Genomic DNA, 15,743 nt, shown 5'->3' with positions numbered 1-15,743 from the left:
ATCAGAAAGACTGAAATGCCCCAAAGTTTGGCTAATTTTCCCAACAATGGTAATTGTTTAGGTAGAAGGCAATACCTCTATCTACAAACTGTTTCACCTTTGTCCTTAGACAATGAAGGTTACAACCAAACCCGAGCTAGTCACCACTTTGTAGTCAGTGGAGACAAACTTCTAAAGAGCATGATTCTTTTGACTCATTTCTGTAAAAGGATGAGATTTATTTTTTTTTTTACAGTGACTTTTACAGTGTCTTTTTTTTTTACATATTTCCTAGTGCCTTGCTTTTCTTAAATTGTAATAAGAGAAGATGAGGATGACCAACTCAGATATATATGCCTCAAGTTAATTGAGATTAATTCTGTCTGATCCATCTGTGTTGCAGTGTAAAACTAAGCTAGCTCAGCTACCAGAAGAAGATCTGGTTATGGTGGAATGGAATTCAGTGTAAGTTAATTTATTCTATGAAATTTAATTTTTGAGATCTAGTATTAAAAATGTGAGCTAGCTAATCAGCATAGCCTGTTGGAAACATTAGTTTATAGTGGTGAAGGACACTGTGGAAATAAGTGGCTAATGTTATGACCTGTGATTATTGTAATAAGAGAGGTCTAAAAAATTATAAAAATGACTTTTTCACTACCAGATCTACTGAATGTTGTGTGTTTATAAGTGCCCTTTCTTTGAGTCATAATTTCTTGGAGAAGACTTGCTTTTCTCCATCAGTTATCACAAGATAATAGAAAGAGAAAAACATATCTTCAGAGGGCTTCCAGGTTGCTAAGAGTGGATAAGCAGCAGTTTTAGTTCTTGTTTGTACATACAACAAAAAACTTTTTTTTTTTTTTTTCATAATTCTATGTTATTTTGAATACTATATATTTATTTGTACATAGCAAAATTAGGAAGTGAGTTTTTTGCATTCACAGGGCTGGTATAAAAAATGGGCAAATGATTTTAGTGCCAGTCCAGGGAAGTCCTTTTCAGACAGGCTTCCTTGGACACAAAGCTTAGGCCTGTTTTTCAAAGGTATTTAGGCATTGCTCCAGTCAGTGTTGCAATGATTCTGTAATCTATCAAAGCTGTTACATGATCTAATAGCTGTAAGTTAAGTCAACACAGTTTAAGCAGAAAATAAGATGAGATTTTTCACAAGGTTAATTAACCCTTGTTAGTAGCAGACTGTTCATACATAGGTCAAATTCATGAGATCCTGAATTCAAAAGCAAGGTTGTATGTCTTTTGAAAGGATGTATCTATTTTAGTTCAAAAGTTTTAAGTGCACTTTTGGATCTGTGTAATGAGAAGGGTCACACTCACTGTTGTAGCCTTTTTGAGCTTCAATATCTACTTTTCTGAATGTCTTTATCACATCACTTCTGTTACATATATGGCCTTGTCTTTATGGCTGACAACTTTTGAGGTGTTTATTCTCTTTAATAACATTGTGAGACAGAGGTATTATACCCATTTCACAGACGAGGCAACAAACAGCTATTGTTTGTCTTTGAGGTATATTTAGGATTTGCTCAGATTAAGCATCACTATGTTTACCTGACCAGATGGTCAGATATAGACAATGACATGTCTATACTCCATGGAGACACAGGAGCAGGGATTCTGGGCCGAGATAATAGGCATGGTGAGATGTAGAACTTTCTCACAAACTATGTCCAAAATATAGCATGTACCCAGGTTATGGGGAAGTGAAGTTCACGTCACCTACTGTCATTCCTGAGCTGGGAACTTGGAGTGTGGGAGAGGAGCCAGGTGTTGCATACCATGAGGCCTAACCAACTCTATAGCCAGATCACTTCTGAGAGGGACATGACTTTCTAAGTCAGCTGCTTCTACAGTAGCTAATCATGACCTCAAGTTTTCTAATTAGAGACCTAATGGGAACCCATGCCAGGTGTTTGAGCACCTCTCTGCTGTTCAGCAGCCTGGATGCCTGTGCAGCAAAGACAACAGTGCTCTGAGACTGTAGACATAGCCTATAGCCTGCTTTTATATGGAATGCCTTCTAAACCACAGCTAACTGTTAGACAAATCTTCACCAGGTTTCATGCATCCATTTCAATGAGGGCAGCAAAACTAGATATTGGAAACATGATTTTTCAACATTGTAAACATTGTTAACAACACTGGAAAACTCTAGTTTACAAAATTTTACCTGTGTATCTGAGTAATGTCTTAATTTGCTTTTGCTACAACATGCATTGAGACTCATGTTCAGGTCGTTCTGGACATGGACCTTTGTGTTCTTTTTAGTGTCAAAGCTTTCTGGGTTGGAGTCTTTCATCTGGTAAATGTGACTAATCGTTTTTTTATCCTTGTATTCCCTAAGGTTGTATGAAAATTAATTTTGTTAGATCATATCTATCACTCTGTTGTGCTTGATTTTGAGTTCAAAGATTTTGAAACTAGGGCAAGGGGTGTATTTTAACTTAGACATGTCCCCTAATTGCCCATGGATATGGTTACTTTGTGACTATAAATCTAATAACAATCCAGAACACAGCTTTGTTCCTAGTTGCCTAAAATCTGCGCACCTTCTCTTTCTCTACTGCATTATCAGCATCTAAGGAGACACATGGGTGTTGATGTAAGGCTATCTCTTGTAAGTCACATTCCTATGGCAAGATAATAAACTTGTGTATGTATAAATATTAGTACACCCTTCACATAGTTTATCTGACCCACTTGGGATTTCATCAACAATAAACTTGGAAGGGCAAAGCACTATTACTGAAGCTGCAGTTTCAGGATACAGCAGCTATGGGGCAATACCACCTTTAAAAGATCGGCTCTTCTGTTCCCTGCCTTCCTGCCCCCCTTTCATCCAGAGCAGAGGCCCCGTGACTTGTGCTGACACAACTGCTCATAGAGCTGCTCTCTGAACTGGACTGCTGAAGTGGTCTGCATTAAGAAAAAGCTCTGTTAAAAAGGACTTCGGAGCCCAGCCTTTCAAACAACTGTGCTGGCACAGAGCACTATGGACCTGGAACACTAAGAGGGAGGAGGAGGACGAAGAGGAAGAGGACAAGGAAGAGTGAATGACTGGAGCTGGGTGGGGTGGGAATCCCTGAAACTGGCACTGCCACTGAATCCATCTGTTTGTGGACTACAGCCAGAGCCTGAAGGGTGAAAGCACCTTGGAAAACATTAATAAAACCAGTTTGTGACTTTTTTTTTTTTTTTTTTTTTTTTTTTTTTTCTTTCCCTGCAGCATAAGCTATTCTCCCAAACTCATTTTTAGGAAAAGAGATGAGCTCTATAACACTTTTCAGGGCTTTTGCATGTGAAGTGTTTTCCCCAGTTCAGTTTGCAGCAATGACTCACATTCCTCATCTCTTTCTCACTCCTGTTTGTCCTTTTCATGTGCAGAAATAACTGCTCTAGTATAGGCTGGATGCAAAGTGTATGCTGGGGACCTGGAAAACAAAGTTGATAGCTTTTTTCTCCCAGTTTCCTGATTCATTTTGTAAGGTGTTCAGATCCAGTAAGTCTCCAAAGGCATAATAAAAACTTTGTACAAAGACTCTACTGTCTGACATTAACACTGCATTTTCCATGTAGTGAAAACACTTGTCTTAATCTGGAGTACAAAATTGTTCAGATATATCTTAACTACTTTTGGTAAGAAAAATGTGACTTCTCCAATTTTAAAAAATTTTGGTTGGTTATTTTTTTTTTTTATTATTATTTTTTTATTTTTTTTCTTTCTCTTTTTCTTTCTTTCTTTTGCTGATTGGTGCTGAACATAATCTACGTAAATAGTACATGGATACTTAGCACACAAAATACTTATTTTTAGTTTTGAAGATGGTATTCATTTTTAAAGTAGCTTTGTAGCTTTTCACATAACTGAGCTGTCATCACTTGTAAGCAAGAACTGAAGTTACAGATCAAGTTTGGACATGTGGCTTTATATAAGGTCTCACAAAGATCCTGGTAGCATGAAATATTATTGAAAGATTGTTTTGACTTTCACCCGATGCTTAAGTCTATTTAGTCACATCAGGGATATTGCCAGTGGTCTGAACTTTATTATCAACTCCATAGAGTGTCTACTTTTAAACACATGTAGAAACTATGCAGGTATTGGAGACTACCTAGACTTGGCCTTCACATCTGCCTTCAACAGTTTGCATCTTATCTCAGTGATAAGGAATTTTCCTGATAAAATGATCAGGTAGAAACAATTTGACCATATATTAAGCAATTGCTGTAGATATGCTAATCTTTATTAGTTCATTGCAGAGTGACTAAGATTTTGAAAGAGATCCTGGTGACATAAAAATGAAGCGGCAAATAAATTCAATTAAAAAAATATGGAAGACATAAATTCTTGTGTGTGTGAAAGCATGAGAGAGCTAAGGAAGTATTTTCATTACATTTATTATTCAACAAGGACCTACATCTGTTTTCAGTTTGCACTGATTATTGACACATCTGGCTATTTGGCCTTAGGAACTACAAGTTGCTGTTGTGGCATTATTCTCTGAATCAACTTTTTAGACCACCCGGAAAATAATACAGCAAGTGCTGTGAGAAGATTGTGTTATTTGTAATAAGATTACCTTTTGGCATCTAGATATATTGTATAAATGGGATTCTGTCATCTTCTGTTTTATAAATTACAATTTTTCATTTTTTACACCTGTGGGGAAAATAAGGCTGTAACCAAAGGGCTTACTATTTGACAAGGATAAATCAGAATGGCCTGATAAAGTTTCAAGTAGATACTAGATACAGTAGTAACTGCTTGCCTTACATGCAAAAATACCTTTGTTTCAGTAGAAAAAAAAAATACAACTAAAGTCACAGAACTAAGAAAGATGTTTCTTTAACCTGTGGTGAGATGTATTTTTCCTGGTTAACATCCCACTGCTGGAAGTGAATACTGTCCAAGTCCTTGACCCTTCAAATACTTTTTATATAATAATTAAATTTTCTCCATCAGTGGTTTGAGAGTAATAATTCAGTCCAAGAGTCTAAAAGAGAGATATTATGAGGTATATGGATTATACTTTGAAAAACAAATGTCATAGGACAGAAGGGACCACCTAGATCACCAAGTCCAGTCCTTTCCAATTGCATGCAAAAGATAGGATAGTCCTGTAGGACTCATGGAACATCTACTACAAACACCCCCTCAAAACCACAGGCCACAAAACATTTCCAATACCCTGTCACAGATTTAAGACATACTAGTAAAAGACCAACAGCCACAGCTTTAATGTGCCACAGGAAGGAACATGATGAAACGCTTATTTGTTTTATTACAAATACTTTTAAAGTAGGGTAATTTGTTGTCTTTAAAGAATAGTCTGGATAATCTATATGGCCACATGAAGCCACAATGCAGCTTCACTTGCTATGTTGAATTACATGTGGAATTAATTTGACCTTCTGCATAAAACTAACACAGGCCTTAAAGATGAACAAAATAAAGATATATATGAAAAAAAAAATGCTGATTTTTGATGAATTGCAGGACTGTAAATGTTTTTGTGTGCCTTTTTTTCACAGAAAGTTTAGAGAGCCTCAACAGCTATTTCCATTCCTTCGGGTCAAGGACACAGTTTTTAAAGTACTTTATTGAATTTTTAATTTCTTTAATAGCTGCAGAATATAAAGTACAGAGGGCAGGGCAGCAAAATCACTGGGAGGCAAGAGCAGAGGATGAATACTGTATTCTTTGCAATGCTATACTATGCTCTGTTATTCTCTTTAGACTTGCTCTTTGTCCTCTTCAACATTGTATCCCCATGTGTGATTTGATTTCTCTTGTTTTCTCCTTAGGAGAAGAATCTTAGGGCAATCTTTGTGGTTGGTACTGGTACTTGGCATTGGTACTTCCTGCCAGACACACTACCATAAAGACCATAAACCTGGTCTTCAGGCTTGTCACATATCCCATGCACCTTCATGGCAATGATGATGATGTCTTCTTCTAGCTGCCTGGCTCACATAAATGCTTGCAATTAGAAACTCGGGTAATGACTGCACTAGTGCACAGTTTACCAGCCATTAATCATATACCAGAATGTATGAAGTAAAACTAATATGTAGAAATACACCAGGGGAGGGTTAAGTTGGAAATGAGGATACATTTCTTCACAGAAAAAGTAGTTAGGCATTGGAATGGGTTGCCCAGGGAAGTGGTGGAGTCACTGTCCTGGGGGCGTTAAGGGAATGGTTAGACCTGGTACTTAGGGACATGGTTTAGTGGGTGACATCGCTTGTAGGGTTATGGTTGGACCAGATGGTCTTGAAGGTTTTTTCCAACGTCAGTGTTTCTATGATTCTAAATATAAACTAATCAGGCTGATTTTTTTCATTTGATGGACTTAGGACTTATGCAAACCAGCCTTGAAAAGCGATTTAGAGCTAGTTTCATAATGCCTGTTTTGAATGTAAGCCTTGCAGTGCCTACAGAGTTGTTGCCCAGTGCTCAAAGGGTAAGTTAGAGTACCTAAATCAGGTGTTTGGATAGTCTAATCAGACAAATAAGAAAGTTAGACATCCTGTGAAGAATGGTTCAGTGCCCCCCACACTGAGCAATAGTTATCTGTGTGGAGCTCTGAAGCCTCACTGTTAGGCGCTCTGCTGGGAGCAGAGAAATGCCTGATTCCAGAGCTGTTTATGCACTTTATGAGATAGACATGAGATTTAGAAAAATAAAGAGGCTCTAGAACCATGACTTGAACCCGGTCACCCCCTCCCAGCTGAATGACCTAACCACTAGGTTACTGAATTGTTTGTGGTTCTCCTTCTAGCAGTAAGGGAATGATCTGGCTTAAATCTTGACTTGCTTAAAAAAACAAGGAGGAAAGTAGAGTGCCTAGAGGAACCTGGTCAACAGACTGAAGTTTAGGGCAGAGCTTTAGAAAGAAGCAACAAGGTTTGACTCCCCCAAAATAAAAAGGATCAAGCATACAAATTTCCTGCATCCTGTGTATTTAAGCCAGTAAACTGTTATGCAAAGGGCAGGCTGTATCTAGAAAGGCAAGCTTTGCTCTTGTGAATGCCTAATCTCAGTTTGGGTTCAGCAGCCTGAAAGCCATGTAATTGGGAGTGCCTCTCCCTAAATACTAGGCTAGCTGTCTAAGCTCTCAAGAAAGGACAGGTCAGTGCTGGCTTCTGTTGGCTGAATCCCAACAATTTTCTTGTCAAGAGGAGGGCTGATTCATATAGTACAAGCATCTTGTTTTATCCAATGGTTGTGTTAATCAACTCAGAAGTCAAGCAGGCTTCTCTAAATCACTGTGGAAAGTTGCTTTCTTGATCTGAGTGTGTCCAAACACTCATAAGGCTTAGAGTTAGTACTCTCATTAAGACTCGAGTTGATGAGAAACTGAGATGTTTGAAGTTGTAAATTTCTTCAGGAAATATGAAAATATATCCATGAAACTTGGACCTGGATTGTCAAGTTACTCAGGTGACTTAGAAAACGTTCCATTTAGGAACACTCTCTTAAAGATTTGCCTTCCTGTACAGAGGAGACAGGTGTTATTTGGGGGGCTATTTTGACGGCAGTCTTCTTGGTGTTGCCAAGTATGTTTTATTTTCTTATGCTTTTTGGTTAATAAACCTGAGAAGTTAACATCTTCGGTCAGATGGTAAAGGTGCTTAAAGTTGTTTTAACACATTTCAAGACACAGCTATCTAATGTAAGTGTATCCAAACCAGTTCTAGTCAGGATACAATAAACTGTTAGGAACAAGAGTACTGTAAAAACCTTCAAACAGGAATTCAGAACCTTACATGGCCCTTGGAAATAGGATCTATCTCTTTTCCTCTGATTTCAGCTCATGCAGCATGCTGTTAACCATCTGGTGTCTCCAGAAAAGGAAAATGTAAATGACATCTGTCCTTGACATGGTAATGGAAAAAGAAGCAAAAAAGCTATATTCATTTCTGAAAAAGAACAGACTCATTTCAACTTTCGTGAAAGCTCTGTGTTTTTTAACTGGCACAGTGAAAATTCTCTTTGAATTATTCTTATATGCAAATTATTTCTGTGTATTCTACTGATTTATATGCACAAAAACATATTGGCAGTATCTCCTACGTAAAAAGAACACCCTGGATTGAACTATTAGAAAGGTGAAGTCAGTCACTTGCGTTCATTCAGCTTCTAGTGCTCATGATTCAGTGTACAGCTTTCTACTGAAACTCAACACATCTGGCAAGTCTTGGAGCTTCTATACTAGCTCTAGTCCCACATGTAAATGTATAAAAATTAATGGTGTACATGTACAGATAGTCTTTCATTGATGACGAATAGGTGTGATGTGTATGGAGAATATTTACATTATAATGAGCTGTAGAGAATTCAGTACATGATGGTACCCTAGAGCTTCAGTCAATAAAAAAGGAAATTCAATAATGTACTTTTATTGAAGATATTTTCCAAGTTTTTGCCCCTTCTTTTTGCCTAATAAGTGCCTTCCAGAAGTCTGACTACTACATCACTTTTCTTTTCACTTCTCATTCATTAGTTCTGGTTGAAACTTCTATCCTTATTAGTAATATTTGGTTTACCCCAGAAAGTTTTTTTTTATGGTATCACAACTGTAGATCTTTACAAAAATATTCATTATTTTCTCTATTTCTTAATATCATCTTTAAAGTCATCCTGCTATGTGAGAGGGCTCTGCTTTGCTGCTTCTTATTCTTCAGATTATTAGCCACTGATGGGAAACTTGTAAACAGGATGAAAGGAACTTCAAAAAATACTTGCTGAGTTCAGAGTTATCATCATGCCCTTCCTCCTGCTTCTCCAGCCCTGATGTGGATGTTGTGCTCCAAGGGACCCAGGACCTGTTGATGACCTGAATCAGCCAACTAAATGGTCTGTGATGTTAGCACTCAGGGACCAAGAAGAAAACAGAGACCCTACTAGCAGATTGCAAAGTGACCAAGACAGCAACGCTTCTTCAGTGTTGCTGCTTCCATTGGAGTGGTGGTAAATTTCTACCTACCTCAGCAGTACTGGCTGAGAGAAGAGTGCTTAAAGGGACAGGGAGAGATGCATATGATGAACATATCTCACGGAGGATGGTGGAATGAGTGGGAAGATACAGCATGTGCCGTAGGGAAGGAGGATAGTAAATCTGTGCTTTCATAGTCACATGTGACCAGACATTCAGGGTGGGATTAATTTGATAAAAAGTAGGTGTTCTCATCAGAACTACTCATGCTCTGTGCCTTTTGCAGGCAGTGGAGAGAGGTAAGCATTTTTTAAAACGTTAGTTTGTGTTTTTGTGGCTTTATTGGTTAAGAAAGAAAAGTTAGTTTTCTACATAATGCAAAACTTTTGCCTAATCCCTAAAGAAAGGATTTATTACTACTTTGGCAGGGAGCTGTGCTGGAAACTCTTCCCACTGCTGTTCCCTGGACAATGTCCTCCCTTGAAATATGGTTTGACTGTTCTGAGCAGTCTTGCATTGCAAATTCACACACAACAATATTGACATCTGGCTTTAGCATATGGGATACAGATAGTCCTGGATTGCTGAACAGCTGTGCTGCTTTGAAAAGAAACAATTGCATTTGAAGAATATGGGATATAGAGTAGGCCTTGTCCTACCCCACACATCTTGCTGACATTTCTTTTTCTAAATTACTAGTCTGTTTATTAAATTTCCACAGTATAAAAACACTGAAATTTATAAGAGACTGAAGTAGATGGTAATATTGTCAGATATGCCAGCAAACAATCCATTGACAACACATGTTAGGAATCAGTCCATTACAATTAGTCAAGAACAATGCCAGAAGATGATGAGACTGAGTAAGAACAAACAAACAAGCACAAAAGAAGGGGCAAGGGAAGTACTGAAGGTTCAGAAAATGTTCCCATCCATTTTGTATGTAAAAAAAAAAAAAAAAAAAAAATCCACTTTGATGAAGAAACCAAGAGTTTTTGCAACAATCTCAGCAACTGTTAAGATAGTGAGCTCATTTACAGAATAACAAAGAAAGAATGCTGAACATCAAGCTGTTGATCAGAAAATGATCCCCCATGGCAAAGTAAAATACAAGTATATAGGGAAGGAAAACAAATTTCTGAAGCCCATATTTATCTCAAGAAATGCAACAATGATCAAGCTGCATATCTTGTTCTGAATTATGCTGCACACAGAAATTGCAAATTGAAGTCGGTCATTCAAGTTTTGCTTCATTTTGCAACCCACTAGTATATATTTCAACAATATACTGGTTTTCATGATTTTTATCTGTAGGGCTGCATATCCCGTTGATATACTTTCAATATACTTTTTATCTAGTAAAAATTTTTGTATCCAGGCTAACAGTAAACACTTTCCATTCATCCTATATCTTACATCATGACTTCTGGATGCATAGATTTAAAGGTCGTAGATGCCATTACGAGCACCAACTCTGTCCTATATTTACATATTTCATCAGTAAATTTTCTATCAGAGCCATGGTATCTGCATGAAGGTCAGTTCATCTTTAAAAGTAGTGCTTTAGTACTGATTAGAGAGCTCAGGACCTGAATTAATCCCACCTGAGGTACATATAGAGCAATCACTTGAGGCTTTCTCAGCATTAAGTGAAATGAGAATAGGGAGCATTTGGGGTGTGTCAAGATGCATTTCCCTTTGAAGTTGCCTATGCCATACCCAGGAAGCCTAGAGCTGTTGATTTCCTATGTCAGTTATGTGCTGGAATGTTGGATAGGACATATCTAGGACTAAGTGGGCCAAAGTTATTGTAGGCAAAGTTCTAACAAAAAGAAAATTAAATGAAATGTTGCAGAATAATACATTGGCCATACAACAGAATCTCCTGGCAGCACAACCCTCTGACTCATCAGAATAACTAAAAATGGCTTACAATACAGGAAAGTAAGGGGACTGTTGAAATAGAGGTATAATAGTGATTTTTTCAAAGGAAAAGAAATCGTTACTATTTATTCAATTCAGGATAATGTGAAAAGGTGCATCTGTACTATTCATGTTTAGAGCATTTTAATGGAACAGATCCCTTCAGAACATTAATTTGTGCTTACAAAAGTCTAATGTGCCAAAAAAAGTATGATACCAAGTAGAGAAACAAGCCAAAGATGTAGTTTCAAATATTTTATCTTCTGTATTTTCACTCCTCAGTAGATACCAATTTTCTCTTACCTCATCCACGTTCATTTAAGTCACATTATTTTATTTCATCTTTACTTGCTATTAAATTTTCCTAAAGTTTCATTATCTTTTTAAAGCTTCTTACTATATACTTTAAATATATGGGACACACACTTTCAAATTCTCTCCCTGCTCCAGGCAGAGTGGGACAAAAAGAAAAGACCTAAAATGTCTCTTTCATACTGTCTTCTGGGAAGAAATGCAATCAATGTCTCAACCTCCATGTCCAAAGTGTCATCAATTGATTTGGCAGATGGCTTCTCAGGAATGCAAAGTCTACTCATTGTAATTTTAAAATCGTTTATGCATTCTTCCAAATTCATTAGTGTGCTGTAGTACAGTAAACAGCTGGGGTCCAAAATGCATTACATATATTTACAGATTACAACTACAGGAATAAACAAACAAACAAAAAGTGATATCATACAGCCTAGGCTTCAGTTTTTAGAATGTTGGCATAGTTTTTTCCACAAATCTCAAAACTTTCCTATCAACCTGTGTGATTCATGGCTCTGTTTTCTGTTCTCTGTTTTGACACTTGGCTGGCCCATGTTACGGTGCTTTAAGAATGTACCACGATCTCTCATTTCACTGAAACGTCACAGAGTGTACAAAGGCCAAAGCAAGAGATGGGATATAAGAAGCTCCATATTTAGCTGCTTCACTTATCCTGGCACGCCTATCTTTTTTTCTTCTCCCCATCTCATGTTAATAATCATCTCCCTGATGAACTATCAGTTTCATAATGACAAAAATGGACACCATAAGGAGTTTGTATAAATGAAGATTAATAAGAAATAACAAGTGTTTGTAACAAATATTTATTGGAGATCAGCTCAAAAATCTTTTTAAAGCCCAGATATGCATAGGCACAGAAGCTGTTTAAATTTAAACCTAATCAGGATTCTCAAATTAGGATTATCTTGGGCCTAATCTTGTAAACATGGTCAAAGTACAGCAAAATATATAACCAGGGTATGCTTTTGTACTGTACAATAATAATGAAACTATTCTGCAAGGTGAGCATGATACAGTTTCTTTCCTGATTTAGTTGAATCCAGGTCACCCACATGCCAAGAAAAAAGCTCTTTTTGCTGAATTCTTCTGTTTCAGCTCCTCTTGGCACAACTATTTTATTTAGTATAAAAGTATTCTCAGGTAGGAAATTTGTACCTGGATATCTTCATCTCTTAGGTGAATCCTCTTACCAGTTGCTTAGAAAACAAGTTTTATTTTTCATCTTAAGTGGGCAGTGAGAGTGTCCAAATGTAAATCACTTCCAAGATCTGTTACCTTGTCAACTAAAAAACAATGTGAACCATACTCTGTAGTAAGGAATGACAGGGTAAAAGTAGATCCCCAAAATACATACACTTCACCATTTTCCCAGGCTGGCTTTTTTTTTTTTTTTTTTTTTTTGGACTTTCTGGACCCTTCACAACTCACTGAATGAATATTCAGTGGTTTCATTGGTAGGAACTGACATTACTGAGGGTGCATATAGAAATCGATGTCCAATACATTCTGATTTCAATGTATGCCAGACACTTATTTCTTCACTTGGGATATTTTCAAAATCCTGATCCTATTTTTTCACTGAAGTGATATTTTATGGGAGATTTAAGGAAAGTGTTGGGGATAATTGACTATAGCATTGTGTATTTCACAAGGTGAACACAGAAGTAATTAAAAATAGGAATTTTATTTAAGGAGTGGATAGCAGCATATATTTTTAAGTGATAAGTCCATAGGATGCTAAATACGTCCTCCTGGAAATTTTAAAAATGTAAACTATCATTACTCTGTTCTGTTCTGCGGTTGCAAGCACTGGTGCCAGAATTTTTTTATGCCCATGGTAACAAAATCTCTCTCCCTCTCCCTTTGCCCTTAGCCAGCCTTCCCAGGCCAGGAGCTAGAACTGATTTTAGGAGGAGGCCTTTTACATTTGGTGTATACACACGTGCGTGTATACAATATACATAAATCCAAATACAGCACAGAGGTGACTACCTCAATAGGCTTGGTCTTTAAGGTCTTCTATTTAGGGAATTCTCCTCATAGACAAGAATATCCTCCATGAAAGAATGACTTTTTAACAAACTGGAGCAGTAGGTCTGCTTTACAAATACTTTGAGGAAAATCTGGATTATATCTCTTTGGAATGAGTTACTCCTTTATGTGATTTTTTTCTGCATGCATTCTGTGCAAGAAAGTGTCATTGTCATCAAGAAAAACATCAAATGAGGAATGCATCAGGCAAATGAATGTTTCTCATATGTAGGCTTTATTACTATTTTTTAATCATATGAAATTTCAAAAACCTGTTTCAATACTGACTGCAGCCAATGGAAAGACAATTATTTACTCCAGTGGGCTTCAGATCAAGACACAAAGTTGGAAATGAGTGTAGTAAAGCCCATTAACACAGAATTGTTTTTTGGACTTGGCATTTTTAAATCCCCTCCTCTTTGGTTATTGAGCTACACATAGTTCGTGCTCAATAAAAAGACGTTATACTGCTGTACATGTTGTAACCAAGCCAAAAATTCAAGTTGCACTGTAACTAAATCATAACCTTTGAACAAGTCACAAGGAAAACGTATTTGTTTTATTGATTTTTAGTCACTTCTGCACTGATTGATCATTTACTTTAAATACAAAGACTGAAACGAGGATTTGAAAATGCATAGTTCTTTAGTCTGACTAAACATCATACACAGCAAAAAGAACTTTTGTGAATTTATACAATAAAAGATTTAATTTATTCCTTCATTATCACTTTTTGCATTTTTTTTCTAGGTAATAGTACTAAGAAACTAGTATAATTAATGCATTTCTTAAGGAATTTGACAAGGGCATATTCTGATTTTTGTGATTTTCTTTCTAACAAACATCTTGTACTGTAGTAGAAGCCAGAAGTCTGAGCCACACTGGAGGAAGAGGTGTCATAAGTATGTTAGAGATTTATTGGAAAAGAGACCCTTGTCCTGGTAACTTTGCAGTCTAAATTAGGACAGTTGCATTAACTATGTCTTTGTTCTTTTTGCTCTCAAAATTATTCTCTAATTTTATTGAGATTAAACATATGGTGTTGTTTTTGCTGTTTGATTAACTGCAACATTTTTGAAGAGAAGAGAAATCAAAGAGACATCAAATTAGCTGTGAAAATGCTTGCCCTGCGATTCTTTAACAAATATTTGAACAAACTTTTATAAGGAATTTGAAGGAAATGATATCATGTGTTTCTTTAGGCACTGTCATCAATCCAAAACAATAACCTTAGAATCTGTAGAATCATATATTGTTCTTTAACAACAGAACCTATCTCCATGGCAAAGAGTTGCGCAAGAAAGGGTATTTTAGCTCAGAAGCACTTCATGGTAACAGGGCCATAAGGCTTCCAGGCAGAGCTGGCTTGCACTCAGCCTTCTCATGAAAGCAAAGAATCCCAGGGCTTTTGCATGTGTCCATGTAAACACGCACATATGTACCAACTGTGGCAAATGGGGAGGTGCTGGTCAGCACGGATTGGGCAGTAATACACTATTGTTCTCAGAAAACCCTTTTACAGGTAGAACTTTTACAATACCTATAAATAAAGTTTTATCATTATTTGATAGTGTTTTATGGACACTGAACAGATGCCTGTGCCGTTAGAACCTGGTATAAAAAGTTATAATAAAATTCAGAAATAAAAAAGACAGTCATTCTTAAACAAAAGTCATTCTACATTTTGATCTTATCTCCGAACTCAACATTAAGGGATCACATAAATAGCTGATTTAGAGGGAAGTTAAGCTGAGATGACAAGTTGCATGAAGGAGCTCAGAAATGGTATTTGTTTGAACTCATAACTATCCATTATTCTGTAACATAGATAAGGCACACACACACACACACACACACAAAAAAAAAAAAAAAAAAAAGCTTAGGTTCCTACACAGTCCAATGTTTCTCTCAGGCGCTCTTTGCCCACTGTGATCATATAATGTAGAGAGACTGCTCTTGATATCAAATTTAGTACTGTTGTGTCTATCTGGTAACAATCCCAGAAAAATATCGAAACATTAATTTCATTATATGGGTAATGTCAAAAGTGGTACATTTCAGTCCCGTCTGAACTTGGGCAAGGACTTCAGAGACTTTTAAAGTGTGAAAAAAACATTACTCTCTTCTTCTCATAATATTGCTTTATGAAAATCCTCTTCACTGTTCCTCAGTTTTTCTCTTATCAACTGAGACAAATATTTGGATGTTCTCCCTCCTTCAAGAAGTTATACATATCTCCTGCTGAAGGGTGGAACAAATGCAAGTAATGAGATAACTACACTTGTTAATAAATTAACAGGGACTGAATGTTTCTTTTTTTGTTGTGTTTTTTGTTTTTGTTTTTGCTGTTGCTGCTGCTTCTGTTTGGTTTTGTAAAAAAAAAGGCTTGGAAGGAAAAGCTGAGACATTAAAATGTCATTGTAGGTTAGGAAAGAAAGCAGGAGAGACAAAAGATGTAGAAAATATGACAGAAATTGAGGGACGTGGTTTTGTAGCCATATTAGGAGAGTGATATATATA

This window comes from Aythya fuligula, chromosome 1, assembly GCF_009819795.1.
Source record: "Aythya fuligula isolate bAytFul2 chromosome 1, bAytFul2.pri, whole genome shotgun sequence".
Taxonomy (NCBI): Eukaryota; Metazoa; Chordata; class Aves; order Anseriformes; family Anatidae; genus Aythya; species Aythya fuligula.
Note: the sequence above shows the minus strand (reverse complement) of the source record.